Genomic DNA, 21,614 nt, shown 5'->3' with positions numbered 1-21,614 from the left:
TGCAGTAAGTCTTAACCCTGCTACAGAAAGGTGCAATAGAACATGTACCTGTAGCGGAGAGGAACAACGGTTGGTATTCCCCATATTTCCTCATTCCAAAGAAAGACGGAGGACTGAGACCCATCTTGGACTTGAGAAACTTGAACAAGTTCCTAAGAAAGGTCAAGTTCAAGATGGTCACACTTTGTCAGATCCTTCAGGCTCTCCAACTCCAGGATTGGTTGGTATCATTAGACCTTCAGAATGCTTACTTTTATGTGCCATCTCAAGCACAGAAAGTACCTGAGGTTTGCGATTGGCAATTCTCACTATCAGCTTCGAGTTCTGCCATTCGGGTTGACCTCCACCCCAAGAGTTTTCACCAAGTTGATGGCGGTGGTGGCAGCGAGTCTCAGGAGAGGGGGGATTCATGTCTATCCATATCTGGATGATTGGATGATCAGGGCACGTTCTCCAGAACAAGCCCAGGATCATCTGTCCAAGACTTCTCTTCCTTCACAAGCTAGAGTTTTCTCTGAATTTAAAAATGTCAAACATGATACCATCACAAAAACGCCAGTTTATTGGAGCAGTCCTGGATACTTGCTCGGGCAAAGCCTCGCCTCCCGAAGAGAGACCTCACCACATTCTGCAGATGGTAACAAAATTCCAGAATGCCCAGTATCTTCCGGCCTTCGATTTTCTCAGGTTGCTTGGTCTGATGGCATACTGCATTTTTCTGGTGCCAGAAGCCAGATTGAGAATGAGATCCCTTCAATGGACTCAGGACTCAATGGTTCCGATGTCAGATCTTTTGCAGGTTCCAGCCATGGTAGCACAGGATCTACAATGGTGGGCTTGCAGGGAACATATCCTCAGGGGAGAATCTTTTTGGCAACCATGGCCGGAGAGAACAGTAGTAACGGACGCTTCACTCACGGGGTGGGGAGCTCACACCAGCGGGTTGACAATCAGCGGTCGCTGGTCTCCATCGGAGTCCAAACTACACATCAACCTTCTAGAACTGAGGGCGATCAGACTAGGGCTAAAAGCCTTTGTGCCCACTGTAAGGGGAAAGAATGTCCTGATAATGACGGACAACATGGTGGCCATGTACTACCTCAACAAAAAAGGAGTGGGGCCACTACCACTCTACAGAGAGGCGATGCAGCTCTGGTTCTGGGCAATACAAGAAGGGATCTTTCTATCTGCAATTCATCTAGCCGGAGAGTGAAACACAGCAGCGGACGCTCTGAGCAGCCAGAGCACAGTCTCCCAGGAGTGGGAGCTAGTTCAGGAAGTCATTCAAGAAATCTTTGCCCTTTGGGGAACCCCTCAAGTGGATCTGTTCGCGACCAGTACCAACCGGAAGTGCGACTGTATTGCTCAAGGGAATTTCCTCTGAGAGGAGCTCTAGGAGACACGTTTGTGGTGGACTGGGAGTTTCCACTTCTGTACGTATTCCCTCCAGTCCCTGTGATCCCTCAAGTAAGCAAGAGGTTGAGAAATTTCAGGAAAACCATGATCCTAATTGCCCCAGATTGGGCCAGGAGAACGTGGTACCCGGACCTTCTGGACATGTCCATCTGCCCTCCAATACGTCTTCCAAGAAGAGAGGATCTTCTCTCATGAGACGAAGGTCATGTTCTCCATCCGGAGGTCAACATACTCCACCTTCACGCATGGCTTCTGAGAGGTTGAGATACAAGGATTGGGACCTTCCGGATGACGTAATGGAGATTTTGCTTTCGGCCAGAAGGCCAGCAACCAAATCCCTATATCGGTGTTGTCGGAACAAGTTCAGTAACTGGTGCAGAGAAAAGAATGTGGACCTATTTCAATGTAATATCCCCACAATTTTATCTTTCCTATTACATTTAGCTAATCTGAGGCTCCAGGTTGGTACGATAAAAGGATACTTAGCAGCGCTATCCATTTTCAAGCGCTCTTCAGAGGAAGAATCTTACTTCAAGATACCTTTAATAATTCAATTCTTAAAAGGTCTAAATAATGTGTTTCAACCAATACCTTTTCAAGTTCCTTTGTGGGATTTGAACTTAGTTCTGAAATTCCTCACATGCATTCCATTTGAGCCTTTACACTCTTGTCCGCTAAGGCTCCTTACTTTAAAAACAATACTTCTTGTGGCATTGACATCAGCCCGCAGGGTAAGTGAGTTGCAGGCGCTTTCTAGCGGTCCTCCTCACACCATCTTTAGAGTTAAACCATCTTTTTTTGCCAAAAATTGTTTCGGATTTTCACCTGTTACAAAAAATAACGTTGCCTACTTTTTACCCTCCTCCTCACGCAAGTAAGGAAGAGGAACAACTACATAGACTAGATCCCAGAAGAGCTCTTAGCTTCTATATTTCATGATTGGCAAAAATACTACAGTGTGAGCAACTTTTTGTGGGGTACACTGGTCGCAAATTGTGACTCGCTGTAACTAAACAAACATTATCTAGATGGATAATTTTGGCTATAATAGAATGCTATAGATTGGCAGGGAAAGAACCACCAGATGGACTGAGAGCTCATTCAACCAGGGGCATGGCAACTTCAACAGCACTGAAAAGGGGTGTCCCTGTACAAGATATTTGTGCAGCAGCCACATGGTCATCCATGCATACCTTTATAAAGCATTATGCCCTGGATTTGACTTCTTCTCAAGGAAGTCTGTTTGCTAAATCTGTACTCCATTAGAAAAATTCGGTACTCCCTCCTCCAAGACAAAACTGCTTTGGGAGTCTATCTAAGATGAGGAATACGTGGGAGGACACAATCCATTCGAAGAACAAGTTACTTACCAACTGTAACGTTCTTTCGGTTGGATGTTCCTCCCACGTATTCCTCATTGACCCTCCCAGCCAACCCCACAGTACAGTTTACGTGATTTACACTCTAAATTCTATTAAGGCTTGGGTCAAAAGAGGCACGCCATTAACTGCAATCCATTGTCTACAATATACGAAAAAACAGAACTGAAGCCAACGGGCACGCTCGAGGCATTTATACAGTGGATGACGTCGGTGCTTGACGGATGCTGCAGAGGGACATCAACGCTGTGGCCTCGAGAGGAGCACCCCCTGGTGGAGAGAGAGAGAAAAAATTGGTAAGTTGGTAAGTAACTTGTTCATCTTTTTGTCTTCTTTGTCATTCACATACTCGGTCGTCCAGCGTCACGTTCCTCGCCGACGCATGTGGTCTTCAACAGGTTTCAGCAGGTGTCCAGCCTGCATGGGGGCTCTTCCCTGCATCTGACCCGCACACTTTTTGCCTTTGCTGCCTTGGCTCTGACCACGGCTGGCAAGGTTGTACTGACTCCACGCACACTGAAGAACAGGCTAACTAAGTGGAGAGAGCTCTTTGAAAGGTTGTTTCCAGAGGACTTGAAGAACTTTGTTAAGCAGAGATAGAGGCCCAAAGGTGGGCCACTATTTTCCATCGCACCCCGTAAGGGCAACTCCTTCCCGAGGAAATGCCCAAGCAGGAGAAACATCTCTGGTTCTTCTACCAGCACACGCACCAAGGCTAGTCCAGCTACCGTCCTCAAGGCTGAAGGGTTGTTAGATCCTTCCGGAATCAGTGCTGAGGGACTGCAAGGTTCTTTTACCAGGTGTACACCCGAGGGGCAATGCACTCGTACCGGCTCAATGTATGAGGGGGCGCCTGCATGCAGCACTACTGGCAACAATACCGAGGGCAACACACCTTCCAGGCCCAGACCTGAGGTGCCGGGTAGGCCTCATGCTCCACAACCAAGAGTTCTGGACCCAGGCACTACGACTTGCGCATGTGGCACGCAGCTTGACAAAATGGCTGCCACGCCAGAAAATATGGCCGCTCGTCTGATGCCACTCCTAGGAACAGAGCAGGCGGGTGAACGGGTTTTAAGGTGGGACTGGTGTCAACCAGGTATGTGGCCTACAGGTTATCCATCAGCAGCCCAGGTTTCCCCTGCTACCTAGACAGAGTGTGCTCCAGCCCCAGCAGCCCCCAGCCACTCCGTCAACATCCCCTGCCTCCATTTCTGCCTGCGAAGACGGGTTCTTCGAAAGGTTGCTGGCGCTGATGCAAACCCCCCAGATGGGGCCATTATACGGGATGCTGTCAGGGACCTGCTCCCTCCAATCACTCCACCGGTACTCATAGTCATTCCTCCCATGGTTCCGGAACCACAGGCCCCAGCACAGCCCCGCTACCCCTGCCAGATCCTCCAATTCCGGCTCCCCCGCCTCCCACAGTACAGGCGGTTCCACACCAGCTGCTGCAGCAGAGCAGCCTCCGGTGGCGTACTGCACACCGCAGCACACAGCGCCGAGCACTCCTCCCCTCGCTCTGGACCAGCTGGACACTCTGGTGGACACGGACAAGGAGGAGGACCCTGACACACTGTCATTAGCGATGGCCTTCCACGACAGGCTTGCAGTTTTGGCAGAATATTTGGGCCTTCTTCAACCGGAGGTCGAGCAGCCCGAGGATGGGGTCTTGGCAGAAGTCCTCACCCTACCAAAACGGGTATCCCGATTCTGAAAGACGTTGTGGCTCTGACCAAGAAGGGGTGGCCTACGCCACACTCGGCCCAACCTGTCAATCAGCGCCTCAATGCCAAGTATAGACCGATGGAAGGGGATGCACTCTTGTTATCAACGCACTCCCAGCCGCATTCTTCGGTGATCGCTGCAGCGCTACTCTACTCTAAGCCTCTGTTGTCCAAGGCCACCTCGTCCTCAGTGCTGCTAGGCGGGGAGGAGAAGATCTTGGAGGCGTACGTGAAGAAGCTGCACTTGAACGCCTCCCTGCACCTGCGTCAGGCCAACGCAGATGCCATGCTGGCAAGCAGTAACCAGAGGTTGTGGTGGGAAATAGCAGACTTCCTTCCGGAACTTCCGATGCAGAGCCAGGCACGCTTTAAAGCAGGTCTAGGAGAAGCCAAGTAGGTGGCCAAGGACGACATTGAGTCCACAGTGCCCTACATCGATACCTCTTGCCGGGCCATATGCAGCGCCATGGACATGAGAAGGACGGCCTGGCTTCAGGCTACTAAGTTTAACCCCAATGTCCAGGATCGCATATTGGACTGTCCGTTCGAGGGTAGTGACCTCTTCCACTCTACCACCGACGAGGAATTAGATAAAAAGAACAGCTCGCAGACTGCAAAATCTTTATCCTGATGAAGGCCACGCCCAAGGCGTACACCCTGTCGCAGCAACGCTCTGAAAAGGGACGAGCGTTTGGTGGGTTCTGGGGATTCCAGGAACAGAGGTCGAGAAAACCCGACTGCTCGCCGAGTTAGCGCAAGCAACAAAAAGGGGGGGCGGGGTGGAGCAAGGGCTTCTTCCAGTCCCCCTCCTCAGCAGCAGCCTCTCACGGAAAAAGGCATGGCGCCTCCCTTCGGGTCCACGGGTCTCCAGTGGGTGGCAGGCTTGCCTTTCACGTGCATTTCTGGTGCCAGAACTTTACAGACCCCTGGATCCTCTCTGTAGTATCCATGGGGTACCGCCTAGCGATACCTCCCCCTCCTCTGTCCTCCCTTCCACTCCCACAGATTGGAACAGCAACTCTGTTGGTGGAGATCCGGTCTCTCGTCGAGAGCCAAGCAGTGGAAGAAGTGCCAGCCTCGGAGAGAGGCTTAGGCTTCTATTACAGGATTTTCACCATACAAAAGAAGAACCAGGCTGGCCAGAGAGTTGTATTGGACCTTTCCACCCTCAACCTCTCCCTCCCGCTTCAGAAATTCAAGATGGTTACGCCAGCACTCATTGCGGAGACACTAGATAGGGGGAGACTGGATGTGCTCCCTGGATCTGCTCCCTGGATCTGAAGGATGCCTACTTCCACATCCCAATTTGGCAACCTCATTGCTCCTTCCTACGCTTCAGGATCATGGGCTGTCATTTCCAGTACAAGGTGCTACCCTTTGGCCTCAACTCAGCCCTCAGGGTATTTACCAGACTCATGAATGCAGTGGCAGCCCTCCTTAGGGCCCAGGGCCACCATGTCTACCTGTACCTGGATGACTGGCTCGTCTGGGAGAGATCCCCGGGGATGGGGGTTACTCACACTTCACCTGCTCTGATGAACACTCTCTATGACCTGGGGTTCTCTATGAACCTCAAAAGGTCCCAACTGCAGCACGCACAGAGCTTCACCTTCCTGGACTTTATCTGGGATACAAGCTCAGCGAAGGTTTTTCCCCCTCAGAGTACAAGATTACGGCCATCAAGAGGGACATGACGCACTTACTTACCAGAGCAGTGACCTCGGCATGGTGGTGCCAACACCTACTGGATATCATGGCAGCGGTCCTCCTGGCCGTGCCACATACGAGGCTCTGGATGAGGAGACTACAGCTGCAATTTGCAGCTTCATGGAATCAGGAGAGGGGCTCCCAAGCGGAGCTGGTCAGCATACGCCCTCTCTCCACTCGGACCTCGCGTGGTGGTCCAGGGACTGCAAACTGTGGATGGTTTGTGGACTGTGCAAGCCCATGCTCCTCAAACTAGAACAACTTTGGATTGGGACGGGCAGTCGGACACACACCAGTGCTCCGATTGCCGGCGACTCGTTGCAGGGCTCCTATTAACAAAACAGAGTGCGCACGACATACAGCAGAAACCCCAAGCAGGACTCAAATACAATATACTACAGCTAAGAGCTCTAATTGGGCATGTCCTGACACATTCCCCTTTTGGTGTCTTACAGGATCTTACAGACGTACTACCGCAGCCGCATATATCAGAAACTTGGCTCACAGCATCCAACCGCCAGAGCTGTAACAAGGTAATAACAAGCAGTGAGTGCCATAAAATAGTCTCTAACTGCCAAAAAAGACTGTTTAGATATAATTTTAACTAATTTAGGTTGTTCTGTAAATAACCAGAAACCACCCTTTGAATAGATAGATTAAATTACTATCAGTGACCTCAAGAATTAAAAAACCTATTATGGTTTTCTTTCTCTTGGGTAGATGGGATGACGGCCTCCCCGATCCCCTTCAACCCTTCATCTCACTGAGACAAGCAAAAGTCACGGTCCTTAAGAAGATAACTAGCAATCATCGAAACCGGTCGACCACTTTTTAACCAAGGATGTCCCAAGAAACCAACCAGGGATACCCCGTGAACTAGACCATACAACATTCTGTTGTGGAAGAAGTTCCTTGTTTTGAAACTCTTTCCTTTTTAACAATCGCCAAGTGATTTATGACTTGGGGACCACACACTTCTCACAAAGGTCAATAAAAGAAAAAAGGTCCAACGACCCATACAAACAGTTCCTCTCTGAAATGTGGCCCCAAGCTCCTCTGAAACACAAAACCTCTAATCCTACCCCTTAATGGGCAGCAGATCCACACACCCCACTCCTAAGGACAGAAGCCCACATATATTATGAGGAGTCTTTTGTGAAAACTGTTCTTTGAGGTCACCCATTAAATGGTACCAGAACAACAATCAGTCTACACGCTGAAAAAGTGGACCCCAAGAAATCTATTGATACCATACCCGTTTCATGCAAGGTAAGAGCAGCGCTTGAATGGCGCAATCCAAGAGCTGTTGGGGAATTGCAATGTTTTCTGGGATTTACACATTCCTTCAGGAAATTTATTCCGGGATTCTCTTGTATCTTGCTGCCTCTCACCGCTTTGCTAAAGAAGGAGGTTGTTTGCCTGGACTTCGGTTGCCCAAAGTTCTTGCAACACCCTGAAAGGAGCTTTTTCCTCTGCCCCATTTGCGGATGACGGAGCAAGATCAAGAGTTAATAGTTGAAACCGACACCTCATACAGAGCGCTGGGAGCTGTGTTGAAGCAGAAGCGTTTGAATGGTGAAGAATTTCCAGTCGTCTATATGTACAAAACGCTGCCAGCTTCGTAATTGAATTACACTGTGCTGGAGAAAGAACTATTGGCCATTAAAAAGGCATTGCAAGAATGGAGACAGCTTCTCTTGGGATCTCAGTTCATGGTGGAAGTTAGAACAGATAATCACAATCTTAAATCTTCAGTATGCTGGAACTCAGAATAGTTGACAAGCCCGCTGGGCATACTTTTTTCCCCGACAATGTCACCATCACGGTTATCCATGCAAAGTCGCATTTGTATGGCTGATACTATGGTCCCTGAAGCTACTTGTTTGTATTTTGTATCTTCATTTCACCTGGACTTGCGTAAAGAATCCTGGGCTCATGTGGCGTCTTATATATTCTTTGTCCAGGCCTACCACCTCACCCAAGGCGACTTGTTCTTCTATGGTCAGCAGATATTACTACTTGACCTATCCGCAACCTTCGATCTTGTCGAACATCAAATTCTAACCAATCACCCCACCACAGCTGCAGCTTTTTCCTATGATGCGTGCGATTGGGTTAAATCATTCTTATCTGACCAGACGACCAAAGTCTTCTCCCTCTCGGCCTCAGCAGACCCGACTCCAATATTGTGTGGTGTTTCTCAGGGATCCTGTGTCACCCACACTATATAATATCTTCACGAAGATCCTCTTCGACCGTCTGGACAAACTGGGTGTCGTCTACACCAACTATGCTGCCAACCCTCAAGTCCTCATCCCCCTTACTGGCTGCTATGACCACGACTCTAAACTGCTAAATAGCATCTATCTTGAAATTCAAGCCTGGATGGCCACTAATGGCCCTTGCCTCAACGATGATAAAACCGAGTTAATGATTGTGGGCAATCAGGCACGGCTGAATAAACTCAACACCAAATAATCCTCTTTCATCATTGATGGCAACCCTGTGAGTCTACGTCGACTCAAGCCTCTCTCTTAAAAAACAGGTCAATACTGTTGCGTCCTCCATGGCCTACACTAACAAATTGATCTACAGCTGCAAACCTTACCTATCCACAACCAGTTGCCTAACGCTGGCCAGAGCACTTGCTCTATCTAAAACTGATTACTGCAACACACTCTTCATCGGCACCTCAGAATACAACCTAAACAAACTCCAGGTACTCCAAAATAACTCTCTGACAGCTGCACTTAGTCTCCCGAGATCTTGCCATATATCCTCTCATAGACATGACTCCAACTGGCTACCCATCCGAGACAGAATCACTCTATGCACCCTGGCCATCATACACAAATGTCTAACAAACGCTTCCGCGAAATACTTGGCAGAGAAAATCCGCATACACCAACCCACACGCACCACCAGATCTTCGCAGTCCCACAATCTAGTGGTCCCAAGATATAATCTAAAAACAGCAGGAGGAGCTAGCTTCCCAGTTCAAGCAGCCAAACATTGGAACTCTCTACCCATCTCCCTCAGACACGAGCCCTCATTCCTTACATTCAAAGCCAGTATAAAAAACTGGTTGAGTATCAAGCCTCCTCAATAAGTAGCACTTATCATCCTTACCTTCACCTGAGACGCCCGGGCCCGGCCCCCGTAGCTCACCACTGTACAGTCTTCTTGTATCCTATTATTTGACCCACCTGTAACCAGGGTCCATTTGCTGATAATCTGTTTGCATGATGACTTTGTCTATGACTGTAACCCTCAAATTTCTCAAGCGCCCAGTTACTTCAGGGTTTTGTGCGTGATACAAATAATAATAAACAAATACAAATATTGATTCTGACTGAATCTCTGCGATTCGGTTGTAGCAGGACATCTGGTTCCAAAACCACTACAGTTCTAAGTCGATGTTATTTTTGGTGGCTGGGACTAGCCAAGGATGTTGATTGTGGCCTCCTGCACTGTCTTCAATGAAAGATCCTGAGACAGCACCCCTTGGGCCAACTAGTTCAGCCAACTCTGCCATCTCGTCCTTGGCAGGCCATCACCACAGATTTTATTGTGGCTCTCCCCCCTCTGATGTCTATTTGGTCATTAAGGTGACTAATCATTATTTTTTCCAAGCTGGTGCATTTTGAGGCCTTACCTAAAGTACTGACTACTCCTCAAATGCGCATTTCTTTTTACATACTATCTTCTCCCACCATGGTCTTCCTGACTCCATTTTATATGATCGGGGTCATCAATATACTTCCAGGTATTGGTCCATTTACAAGACCTTAGGAATTCAGTGGGAGCTCAGTTCTGGGTACCATCGAGTCTGATGGACAGAGTGGGGAGACTCAGCCAGGCTCTGGAGAGTCATCTATGGTGCTTGGTTTCAGCGACTAGGGACAACTGGAATGAACTCTTAGCCTTGGCGAAATTCACCTTTAACAACTCCCCGCAAACTGCTCTAGGAGTCAGCCCATTTCACTGCCCTTGCGGGTATGACGCCTTGCGTTTTCCATCAGTGGTTTTGTCATCAATTTGGTTTGCTGCGATTGATGCCTTTAATCTCTGACATTCCAATGGACATAAAATGGCACTTACTGCACTCACTGCTTCTCGTCACACTAGGCGATATACGATCCTTAAGCAGACTACAGAACCCATCTTTTTTCAAGGCGATGAGGTCTGACTGGCTTTGCGATTTCTTCCCTGTCACCTGGTTCCATCTAAACTCTCCCCAAAGTATTTTGGTCCTTCGACCATTTTGGCGGACAACTGTACAGCGGCATATAAACTACTCCTACCTTTCTCTTCGTCCAGCATTCTTCCTGTGTTTCATGTGTCAATTAAAATCCCTGGTACCAGCTCGTTTTCGAAGATGCATGATGGCTCGGCTACTGCCTGTGTATACAGCTTCTGGACCTGAATATTAAGTATTAGGCATATGTGGCTCTTGTTACATTCGGGGCATGCTACACTACCTGTTGTAATGAAAGCGGTATGAGCCATCGGATCATAGTTGGGAACCTTCTGCAAACGTGCATGTCGCCTGTCTGTTACATCGCTTCCACAGATTGCACCCCTGAAAACCTGAACCTTCCACTTCAGTGAGGGGGCATACTGTCATGACTCACCGCAGACAGTGGTCTCTTTGGCACCAGTGCGGGCGGTCACCTTGTGGCTCTGTTCGCCGTATCGGGAACCTTCAACATGGATTTCGCTTCTCAAAGCTTTGGTCTTGCTGTTCTTCCACAGAGCGTGATGCCTGACCTAGGAGCATGGTGTTTTCCGCAGCCAGAGCTGTCGAAGGATTGCAGGACTCGGAATCCAGTGTGTTTTTACTCTCGTAGCTATCTCCAGCACTTTAGTAAGTTTATCCTTGTTCTATCCTCTGTCTACTATGCAGTATGTGTTCTTCTTTTATCTAACTCCTTTATATTGTTCTGTGCACTCTCTCCCCAGTGCTCCTGCTGTTGTTTGCTGTCCTCCACAACGTCCTGCCTTTCTCTGTAATTCCGACCAGAGCCTGTTCTGCTGGTGCCTTAGAGATGTGAAAGCTCAGTCCTGCTTCGTGGGAGCTCCAAGGAACCTGTCATCAAGGTTTTCTTCCACATAGGGTTTCCCTATGGCTGCTCGCCTTTCTGCTGGTTTTTACATTGACTGAGAGTAGTGGGCTTCTGGGATTTCCTTACCAACATCTGCTGTGGTCCTGTCACCAGATCAGGTTAGTATTTTCTGGCTAAACATGACAGCCTCTCTCAACCTAAAGACCTGGCTCCTGCTTCCCTAAAATTTAAACAACTTCCTATGCCTCAAGACTGCAGGGATGTCCTTGCAAAAGCGTGTGCACAGTCTAGAGTTTCATGCTATAATAGTAAGTGGAAGCGGTTTACAACATAGTGTGCAACAATGTTCATCCGTTGCGCTTCCAGCCACAGGACGTGCTGATGTACCTGCTATCACTGGCCTGCAATGGCCTGGCACATTTCTATTCAGGACCACATGACCGCTATATCAAGAATCCACTGCTCATTGGGTGCACCCACGCTGTGGTCAGTGTCTAGTCAAGGAATTCCTGAAAGATCTTTTTCAAACATGTCCACCTGTGATTATATCCGACACCCCCCACCCCCATTCCTCCTGGGTGATAACGAACGTATGCTATTACTCCATCTTACATTGCTAACTGACCTAGGATAGCAAAGACTCAGGTAGGCCAGAATATTCAAAACATTTATGGAAAAAGTGTAGTCTGTCATTGAAAGTAATTTCACCCAAAATCAAAACCCAGGATATGGCTATGGTTTAAAAGCCAAAGTGCATGCCTAAATCTTACCTAGAGATCCAAGCAGGCACTAGAAGTGCTAGAAACCAAAATCAATGCAACCATACAATGGAAAAAAGTAGTATGAGAATGCTGGAGGAAGCTATTTCAACGCGTGACGTCATGGAATCTGCATAATTACATCACTGCGTCAATGTCCTAATGTCATCATGGAGGTAAGTAGTTACTGGGTAGAAGTCCTAAAGACTAAAATGTGTGTATGTGGGCGGAAAGGAAAGCTAAAACCGGTACGCCTAAGAGAAAAAACATTACCTATGGAAGTAAACGGGTGACTCTTAAAGTGTAATAACCACCATACATAATCCAAAATAAGTCTAAAACTGAACATCGATAAGTAGCTTCACTAAACTGATCACAGAATAAAAAATGTCAGTGTAGCATCCTAATACTGTATTCTAAATATAGGAATATAGATACGAAGTAATAACCTCACCAAAGAGGTTATGATGAGGATGAGCTTATCAGAAACAAGGTAGCTGAATTGAATAGAGATACTACTCTCACCAAGATTACTAAAAGAGCAAATCCTGACCTGGTATATGTATCCACATATTCTTTCCATAGTACCAGGATCAAGAAGATAATACACAAGCACTGGAACATTGTTACCAGGGACAAAAGTGTTAAAATACGGTTTGCTGTTCCTCCTATCTTCTCTTACAAACACAGCAACAACTTAAGGAACATGCTGGTTTATGCAGGTGCACCCACTAACAGGAAGGAAGCGGGGAGTACAATCTGCATAAGTGGTGCTTGCCCTTGCCTTCACTGTGTAAACTGTAATACTGTCATCTAGGGCTAGATTGTTAATCATCCAGGACTGGGGCAAAAATGTTACAGAAACATTTTGCTACTTGTGATAACGCTCAGATCATATATGCCATTAGGTGCCCTTGTGTCAGATATTACGTGGGACAAGCTAAGATATGGCCTGGGAACCAGATTTCAGCAGTTACCAGACACTATCAAGAGCAGCAACATCAGCTAACATAGGTACGTTTTCAAATACTTGAGGTGGTTTTTACAAAACCGCATGAAAATATCAACAGGGCATTGCATTGCAAATTAAATTTTTATGAATGTTGTTTCTGCTGTTTTGTTTCATAGTTTGCCAGTAAGGCCACTTTGTGATATTTCACCATGATGACATTTTGTATAGTCTCTGAACAATGTAACTATTTGATCCTAATGAATCCTCCTTTTTTGTCGGGTTATTACTTCCTTCCTATATTTCGAATATAGTATCAGGGTCTTAAACTGATATTTGTATTCTGTGACCAGTTTAGTGAATTTGCACTGCATCGAGGTTTGGCTTTTTTTCACTTGTCTCTTTTGTATTTACAAATCGGTGCACGTCAGTTTTAGACTTTGGGCATCATTACGTGTCCGGCAGTAACCCTGCCGGTGCGAACGGCGGGTTGCGGCCGGACTCATACAATTTTACTGGCACATGATGCCCCGGTGCCACCGGGAGATTCCAAGTGCGGCGGCCCGGGAAGTCAGGTGCCTTTAAAATGTATGCCGGTAAAATGCAAGCCCCCATTCCTGTAGTCTCATAGGGCTCTATGGGAGTGGGGACACAGAAGTGACAGTGCTTCTGTGACAGGTCTGCAGCAAGGCCAGACCTGTCTGGCACAGCGGCCATGGCATGGCAGGCAGACTCAGAGTTTGCCGATCTGGAGACAAGGGTGCTGGTGAGCTTACCGGCACCCTTGTTTCTGGACTGGTAAATTTATGAGGCCCTTAGTCTTGATTATGTATGATGGTTATTACACTTTCACAAAATGACCCTGTTTACTTCCATGGTTAATGGTTTGTCTCTCAGGGATACCCCTTTTAGATTTTGTCCACCTTTCCGTACACTCACTTAAATGCATTTTAGTCTTCAGGACTTCTATCTGGGTTAGACTACTTGCCTCTATGATGACATCATGACATTGATGCAGTGACATAATCGCGTGGATTTTGTGTAGTCCCGCAGTTGAGCTTGCTTCCTCTAACGTCCTCAGCATTCTCATACTCAATTCTTCTGTTGTCCGTGCACAGCAGTTGTTTATTTCTAGTGCTTAGTGCCTGGTTGGGTCTCTAGGTGAGTAAGATTTAGTCATACACTTTGGCTTTTAACCCATAGAGCTATGCTGGGTTCTGATTTTTTTTTTTGTGAATTTTCTTGAGCATATTGGATTCCAAATTAATTCTAGTTGAAGGATATACAGATCTATTTTGGTTTCACGTGGAAGTTTAGTATAAACCACTAGTATGGGAAGTGAAATTAAACATGTCAGTTGTATATGAAATATAGACTTTCTGACCAATTGCAAAGAAAGTATTAGCTGATGTCTGGATGATCAGAAAAAGGGATCATTTAGAATATGTAAGCACAAGACATATTACATGGAAGTTATTGTATAACCTTTTTTGCAATATTGTTATTGAATAAATGAAGAGTACTAAATGATCTATATCTAATGACACTGATTATGACTGGATATTCGAAAAACGAGGTTGAATGAACTTCTAATTTATTTATATTATTTTGTAGAATTGATTTGAAAATGGAACCCTGATGAAGAGAATATTCTTGAAACGCATTGGGCCTCATGAATAAACACTAAACTATATGTTAAACTAATTGCTTCCAGACAAATCTGTGATACTAAGTATGTATGAAATAGTTGTCGTGATTACCTGATCTTGGACCTATCAGAAATACTTAACTTCTATACTTAAGTATTTTTTTAAATGTTTGACTCATACACAGGACCTGTGATAGTGTGCGGGGGACAGGAGTCCCCTAACTGGTAACCTCTTTCATGTTCCTATTTTAATTTTCTTTTAGTGCCAGGTTTCACTTATACACACATACCTTTTCTCAAAATAATTTGTGTATTCTGCCCTACCTGAGTTTTTGCTATCCTATGTCAGTTACCCACGAGTTGGTGTAATAGCATACATTATTCTTTATCACCCACATTTTTTCCAGGCATATGTTGTTTTCCTTGTAAGTTATGCAGACCGGTAGGATATGTACCTATCGGAAATTTCAGAATTGAGACACTTCATATAGATTTATACATACTCACTGATCTTGTCTATGGCCACATTGATCACTGCATGGCTTTATTTTCTTTTTTATGTGTGAACCTCAGATTGGCCCTGAGGAAGGAATTTGTTTTTTTCCCAGCTGCACTGGCCACAAAAGGGATGTCTTCTCCATCTAGTTCCCCTGTTTGTATGCATCTGTTGCTTAATGGATTTTTAACACACAAATGATTTGATTGGAGGTATTACGTTTGGGATTACACATGCAATCTAATGTGAATGGTTTAATTACCAGCAAGTGAGCTCACAGTACCTAGGAGTTTCTCTTTGGTCTTACGCACAACTAAGCAAGGAGACACACATTCGCAAATCTGAAACTCCACACATGTTTTGTGCCTTTTTACAGCAAGCTTAATGATCATTGTGGTGTCAAAGTTACAGGACAAATGCAGAATGCTTATACTCTTTGCACCACATTTTGAGAGGTAAGGGTTGCAGCCATATCTAGTTCACATTGCAGTAGTATTTCCCATAAAATATCCACCATGCAACGATCTGCTAACAGATTGGCACATCTAAATTCTTAGATTATGAAATTGGCTGCTTGGATCCTGATTTCATAGAATTTGGATGCTTAAAATTGCCTTGAAATACATACATCTCTTGCAGGAGACCATTAAACCTACCCCATGAATCTTCTGATTGAATAAATGAAGATCTGATTTGGTGCGGTGCAGTGCACTAAAACACATCGAGTCAAAAACATACTATCCCTCCGAAACAGCGAATATTCAGTTCACTAAAGGTATCTTGGCCCTATCTACACAAACCACTTAACAACACAAACCCACATGGTGAAAGGTCCCACTAGTTTTTGCTTTCATGGAAGGGGTGCGTTGCATCATTATTTCAACCATGAAGGCGCTGTTTTTCTTATAATAACCTTCATTTTCTTCATACAAATTTGCAACGTTGTTCTCTTTCCTGTCAAATGACATTGATATTTTGTAAAGCAACAGTATGTCAGCAATGCTAATGCATTGCAGAAGGTTTACAAAGTTTGTTCCTCTGAAAAGTAAATACTGCTGGGCCCTCTCAAAACAGTGACATGGTACTACGCAAAAAGTTGTTTTTGTTTTGGCAACAATTGTTGAACATTGCTCAATTACTATGAAGACCAGACCTCTATACTTAATAGCATTTTATATGGCACCAATAGCATCTTGGTCCACCTCAATGCTTTTGAAGTTTAGGCGACCAAAGTCTGATAAAAACAAACTGGCGATTTAAGTTGAAGAAGAAATTCTAAACGTTGAAAATAATTTCATTTTTTATATTGTAATTATGGTACAGCTTTACTCAAGTTGGACATGCAACAAAGTGGTTACCTAAAAATCATTTTAGTATTGCATATTTCATACAACATGCTGTGATGGTGCCAATGTGAGTGAGAGCATTTTTCTCAACTGGAGCAATACTCTGGCTAACAATATATTCTGAGCTCTTGCCCTTCTGTGGATGAAAGCAATCTGCACTGGTAGGTTGAGGTGTTGGTGTAACGTATCCTAGTTACGTTTTTGTCCTTCAGAAATGGCCACCTTCTGTCTTTAGGCAGGTATTTTAGGTGTTACTCAGATTATGACAGTGGTTCTAGAGGAAATACATGAGTACAGAAATCTATGCATAACTTGCACTTAACAATTATTTGGGCAAACTGTTTTCCATCTTACAGATTGTTGATAAAATGAGTAAAATTGAGTTGTTTAAAAGCAACATATGATACATATATATGTGCGATGAAGCTGCAGTACAGAAAAGTACAATGGAAAGTTATGCTAGCAACAACTTTCCTAATTTACACTTTTTTACATTTTTCTTAATTGTGTTTTAGCTGAATTTGCGACTTTTCACATCACAAATACCATTTTTTTTGGAAAAAACAAAACACAGAATTTTGATCTTTACATTTTTCAGATACATTTCAACTGTTAACACGTTTACAACTGCCCATGTTAACAATGTTTCATGTCCTGAGCATGATCTTTCCTAGAAGGAGGCGGTTTCTATCAACCAATCATGATTCACCCAACAATTTGTTAAGATGTGTGTAAGTGTTTGACTGCTTGAGTTTTTACACAATGTGCATACGTTGTTGGCATTTTGCTCCTTATGTCTGGCAAAAAGAATTTCTCTTGTTGGAATGCCATTCAACCGAAAGCTGAGAAAGTTATTTCTACATTTAGAGTTGGGAAAGCATTTTAAATAACCCAACAATAAGCCTTGTGGTTTACCGTATAAAGAAAGTGACTGATGTAATTTAGTACTGCACATCTCCATTATTGTGCGTATCCAGTCCATTCTTTTGAAGTGTTCTTGCATGAATGGGATTGTGTATTAGCTCCCCTTCTGTGCAGTTACATTCCTGAAGTATTTTCAGGGCTTGAGATCTCAAGCTGCACAGATATTCATTTGGATTAGTGGGGAGAGTGATATTGATCTCCTCATATATAGTTTTATATTGGCATTAATAGGAGCATGTATAATATTAATTTCCACTCAACATGTGAGCGCAGGGATTGCAAGCCCAATTCATATCTGAGACAGGCCATAGGCAGAGTTTTGACAAATTAATGTGCTGACCATAAGAGAGTGAACAACCTTGCCAATATAAATTTTAATTAAAGGTGCCAAGGAAAATGTACACTAGTCTTTAATTTTTTCATTTGGCACTACTAGTTGGAGTAGTTTGCCTTCAATGAAGGCTTTCGTGTACAATTTTGGTGGGAAAGATCTTAAATTAAAACCCAAATACGTGACGTCACTGACTACTGTTATTGTGTTCCCAAAGAGTCTCCAATTGAAACGAGTCTTCTTTGATGGATGTTTGAAGACCAGGATTTGTGACTTGAAGGGATTTATTTTTAAATCATTGGAGCACAAGTACACCTCCAAGGCGTTGAGCAATTGATGAAGTCCTACGGGGGTGTAGTCAAGCAACACAATGTCGCCTGCATAGGCCAGCCAGTTTATTCGCACTGAGACGATCTTTGGCCTTGCCAGTCCGCATTTGTATAGGGAACTGGACAGATCTGCTAAATAGAGATTGAGGAGACATGAGGCAAGTTTGCAGTCATTTCTCTCCCAGCTCTCTGTGCCAATTGGGACAGAGAAATTCACACGCAGATCTATTCTCACTCTAAGGTGGGATCGTACATGGAGGGTCACCACAATCGATAGAAGTGGCGGTATGCCCCACTGTCTGAGTTTCAACCACATTCAAGCTCTATTCACTATATCAAAAGCTTGGGATAGATCAGTCCATGCTCCAAATAGCAACAAACTTCCTTCCTTTCTTTATTGCGGAATTGGAGACCATGCCTAGAATGAAGCCATTTAGAGATGTTGATAGACCCTGACGAAAGAAGCCTACTTGGTGTTTTGACAGTTTTCTTTCTTTACAGGCCCATTGTTCTAGTTCTTTCAACACTAAGCCCGCAAAAACTTTACTTTCTGTGTCAAGAAGGGAGATAGTTTGTCAGATCAGTCTGTTCAACCTTCTTGTATATCAGAATTATTGTGGCTCCATTCCAGGACTCTGGTATAGTCATGGATTTCACAATGTTATTGAGTAGATGAAACAATGTATAGGACCACACTGATGTGTTTGACATTAATATTTGGTTGGAAAGCCCATTGGGCCCTGCTGCTCTGGAATTTGATGATTTTTTAGGTCTTATCGTGTCTTGTGAGAAGGTTATCTCCCACTTTGCTTTATTTGGTGACAATTTTGGATTATGCGGAGGCAGTATACAGACGGATGTAAAATGTTTAGTCCACGTTTCCTCCTCAATTACATTGCTTTGCACAACACATTAATTGGCTTTTTGAGAGCTTACAAAAGACCAGAAATTTATCGAATTGGCCTTGCTAACTACACAGAGCATTTGTTCGCCATCTTTTTGGGCGCAAAGATAATTTTGAGACCGTGACCATTTCCTGTATGTGGCTCATAATTTGTTTTATTTTTATTCTGTGATCGTCTGTTTAATTCATATTTTTATCGAATTGCTTTTCTTAGTTTTCCGTTTTTGCTGTGTACTTTTACTGTGTACATGGATTTGTGTGGACTTTGTTTTGATATACAAAGAGATGGGTGGATTAATGGTACACAAAATATTTACAAATGGATGTGGTTCAAAAACGCACTTAGAGAAGACTGGCAAATTGATTACCCCTCTCTCCGCTAACATCACGTAGATTGGTGAAGCTTTTTACAAAGACATTTGTTTTGTAGAGATCAACACAAAATTACTTAATTTCAAAAAACATGTACAACAATACACTCCCCACCACGAGGACACACATGTATTTAAGAAAAAAAGATAATTTTATTAATTGTTCACAATACCTAAAGAAATTGTAACCTATAAAACACAACCTTTGTGGTGACAGTTAACAATTGCTAACGGGATAGATATAAGAATGAAAGGCATCAACCCAGAAACATCTATCATACAATTAAAGATAGCACCCAAATAGTTTAGAAATGGAAAGCATGTTTGCTCTTTCTTCTGTTTCTGACTTTAACATGATGGGTAATACTGGATAATTAGAATCCGAAAATAACAAACTCACGTGTTGTGCACTATAGAAAACATGTGCATCACTTTAGTGTGATAAAATACTGTTTACAATGGACATCCACTATTAGTGCCAAACAGTAGTGGTTAAATAACTAAAATGAATGTGTTTTACATTATAGAAGAAGGGTTGCTCTCCTCAAAAGCTGACTGTGTTGAAGGGAACAAACAGCTGTTTTTTCAACTAGAAACAGCCACCAGGCACCAATATTAATGGTCTTTGTATCGAAAGAAATGTTAAACCCCTCATTTACAGGGTTTGAAGCAGACATTCTCACGCTCATATCACAGGTAAGTAACAGATTGGTGTTGCTTGTTTGATTTCTGTTACGCTCACCTGATTCCCACGGGGGCGTCGATCTGGACTGGCCCGCTGTTGCTTCCACCAGAGTAACATGTAGAGCCGAGATGACAGACTGGACAGACCCACTTAGCTTCGTTTGTTGGACTTGTACAAATATCTTTCTGCAATGGAGAAGGGGAATTAACCTCCCGTAATCTGAGCGTTAACCTGCCTTCCCACTCCCCTTGTCAGCCCACAGAACACTCCTGAAGTTCCCTCTTAATCTCACCTGATGATTTGGAAAGATGAGCTCTCCATCCTGCGTCGAGCGCAGGGGCGCGTCGACGACCAGTTACTTCACTGGCATGGAGGAATTGCCGAGTTCCAGTATTGACTCTAAGTCCAATCGTTCGTAAGAGTTCAAAAGTCTGATCTTCACTCTGCCAGATTCCTTGCAGGTTGCAGATTTAAACCACTAGAAGAGTTCCAAGTGGCAATTGGTAAGATCCTGGTAAGTCTATTGTAGTTCTCCCCTTTGGGGCCGGGGTACAGCGATGATGCAGAATTAACTGCGCCGACCCGAAATGAGGTGAGTACCCCCCTGTGGTAAATCAGGTAAGTCTTTGGGGTTAGGTTGTATGGTCCTTGTTTTCCCCTTAGGGGCCGGGGTGCGGCGGTGATGCAGAATTGACTGCGCCGACCCGAGATGAGGTGAGTTCCCCCTGTGGTAATCAGGTGAGTCTTTGGGCGTAGGTTGTATTGTCCTTGTTTTCCCCTTAGGGGCCGGTGTGCGGCGGTGATGCAGGATTGACTGCGCCGAGCCGAGATGAGGTGAGTGCCCCCCTGTGGTAATCAGGTAAGTCTTTGGGGGTAGGTTGTATTGTCCTTGTTTTCCCCTTAGGGGCCGGTGTGTGGCGGTGATGCAGGATTGACTGCGCCGACCCGAGATGAGGTGAGTACCCCCTGTGGTAATCAGGTAAGTCTTTGGGGGTGGTTTGTATTGCCCTTGCTCACCTATTTGTTCTTGTCTCCCCCAAGTGTTGAAAAATGGCCTGGAGGTGCTGGGTTTGCGATGGAATTAATGAATGCAGCCCTGGATGGTGAGTTCAGCGCGGCGCTGCGAGGCACTGTGAAGGCTTCTCTCTTCCAGATCGACGATGTGCTGGATCAAGGATTCAGGAAAGGGTTTAGTTCTGATCTCTTCTCCTTCTCCTTTTCTTGTTCCAGGTGTTCCAGGGCTGAAGTGGGTGTGGCTGAAGACTGGAGCTGCTGAAGATACGGTGAGCGTTATGCTGCAGCACGCAGAATAACGCGAAGCACGTGTGGCTGTCCGGGTGTGGCTTAAATAGCCTTGGAAGAAGTTCCAAGTAAGTATTCGTCCACAGCCCTACCCGAGAGGAAAGGAGTCCCTGAGGTAAAATAGTCCCTCTAAGCCTCATTTGGCTTGTGGCTTCGTGCAGCATGGTCTGCATCAGGTAGGTATGCAGCATGGTCTGCATCAGGTAAGTTTTCTGTAATGAGCCTGGCGCCGATGGCGCCAGGACTGACTTTATTCTTATGAGCCTGGCAAACGGT

This window comes from Ambystoma mexicanum, chromosome 2p, assembly GCF_040938575.1.
Source record: "Ambystoma mexicanum isolate Mex_15411 chromosome 2p, UKY_AmexF1_1, whole genome shotgun sequence".
Taxonomy (NCBI): Eukaryota; Metazoa; Chordata; class Amphibia; order Caudata; family Ambystomatidae; genus Ambystoma; species Ambystoma mexicanum.
Note: the sequence above shows the minus strand (reverse complement) of the source record.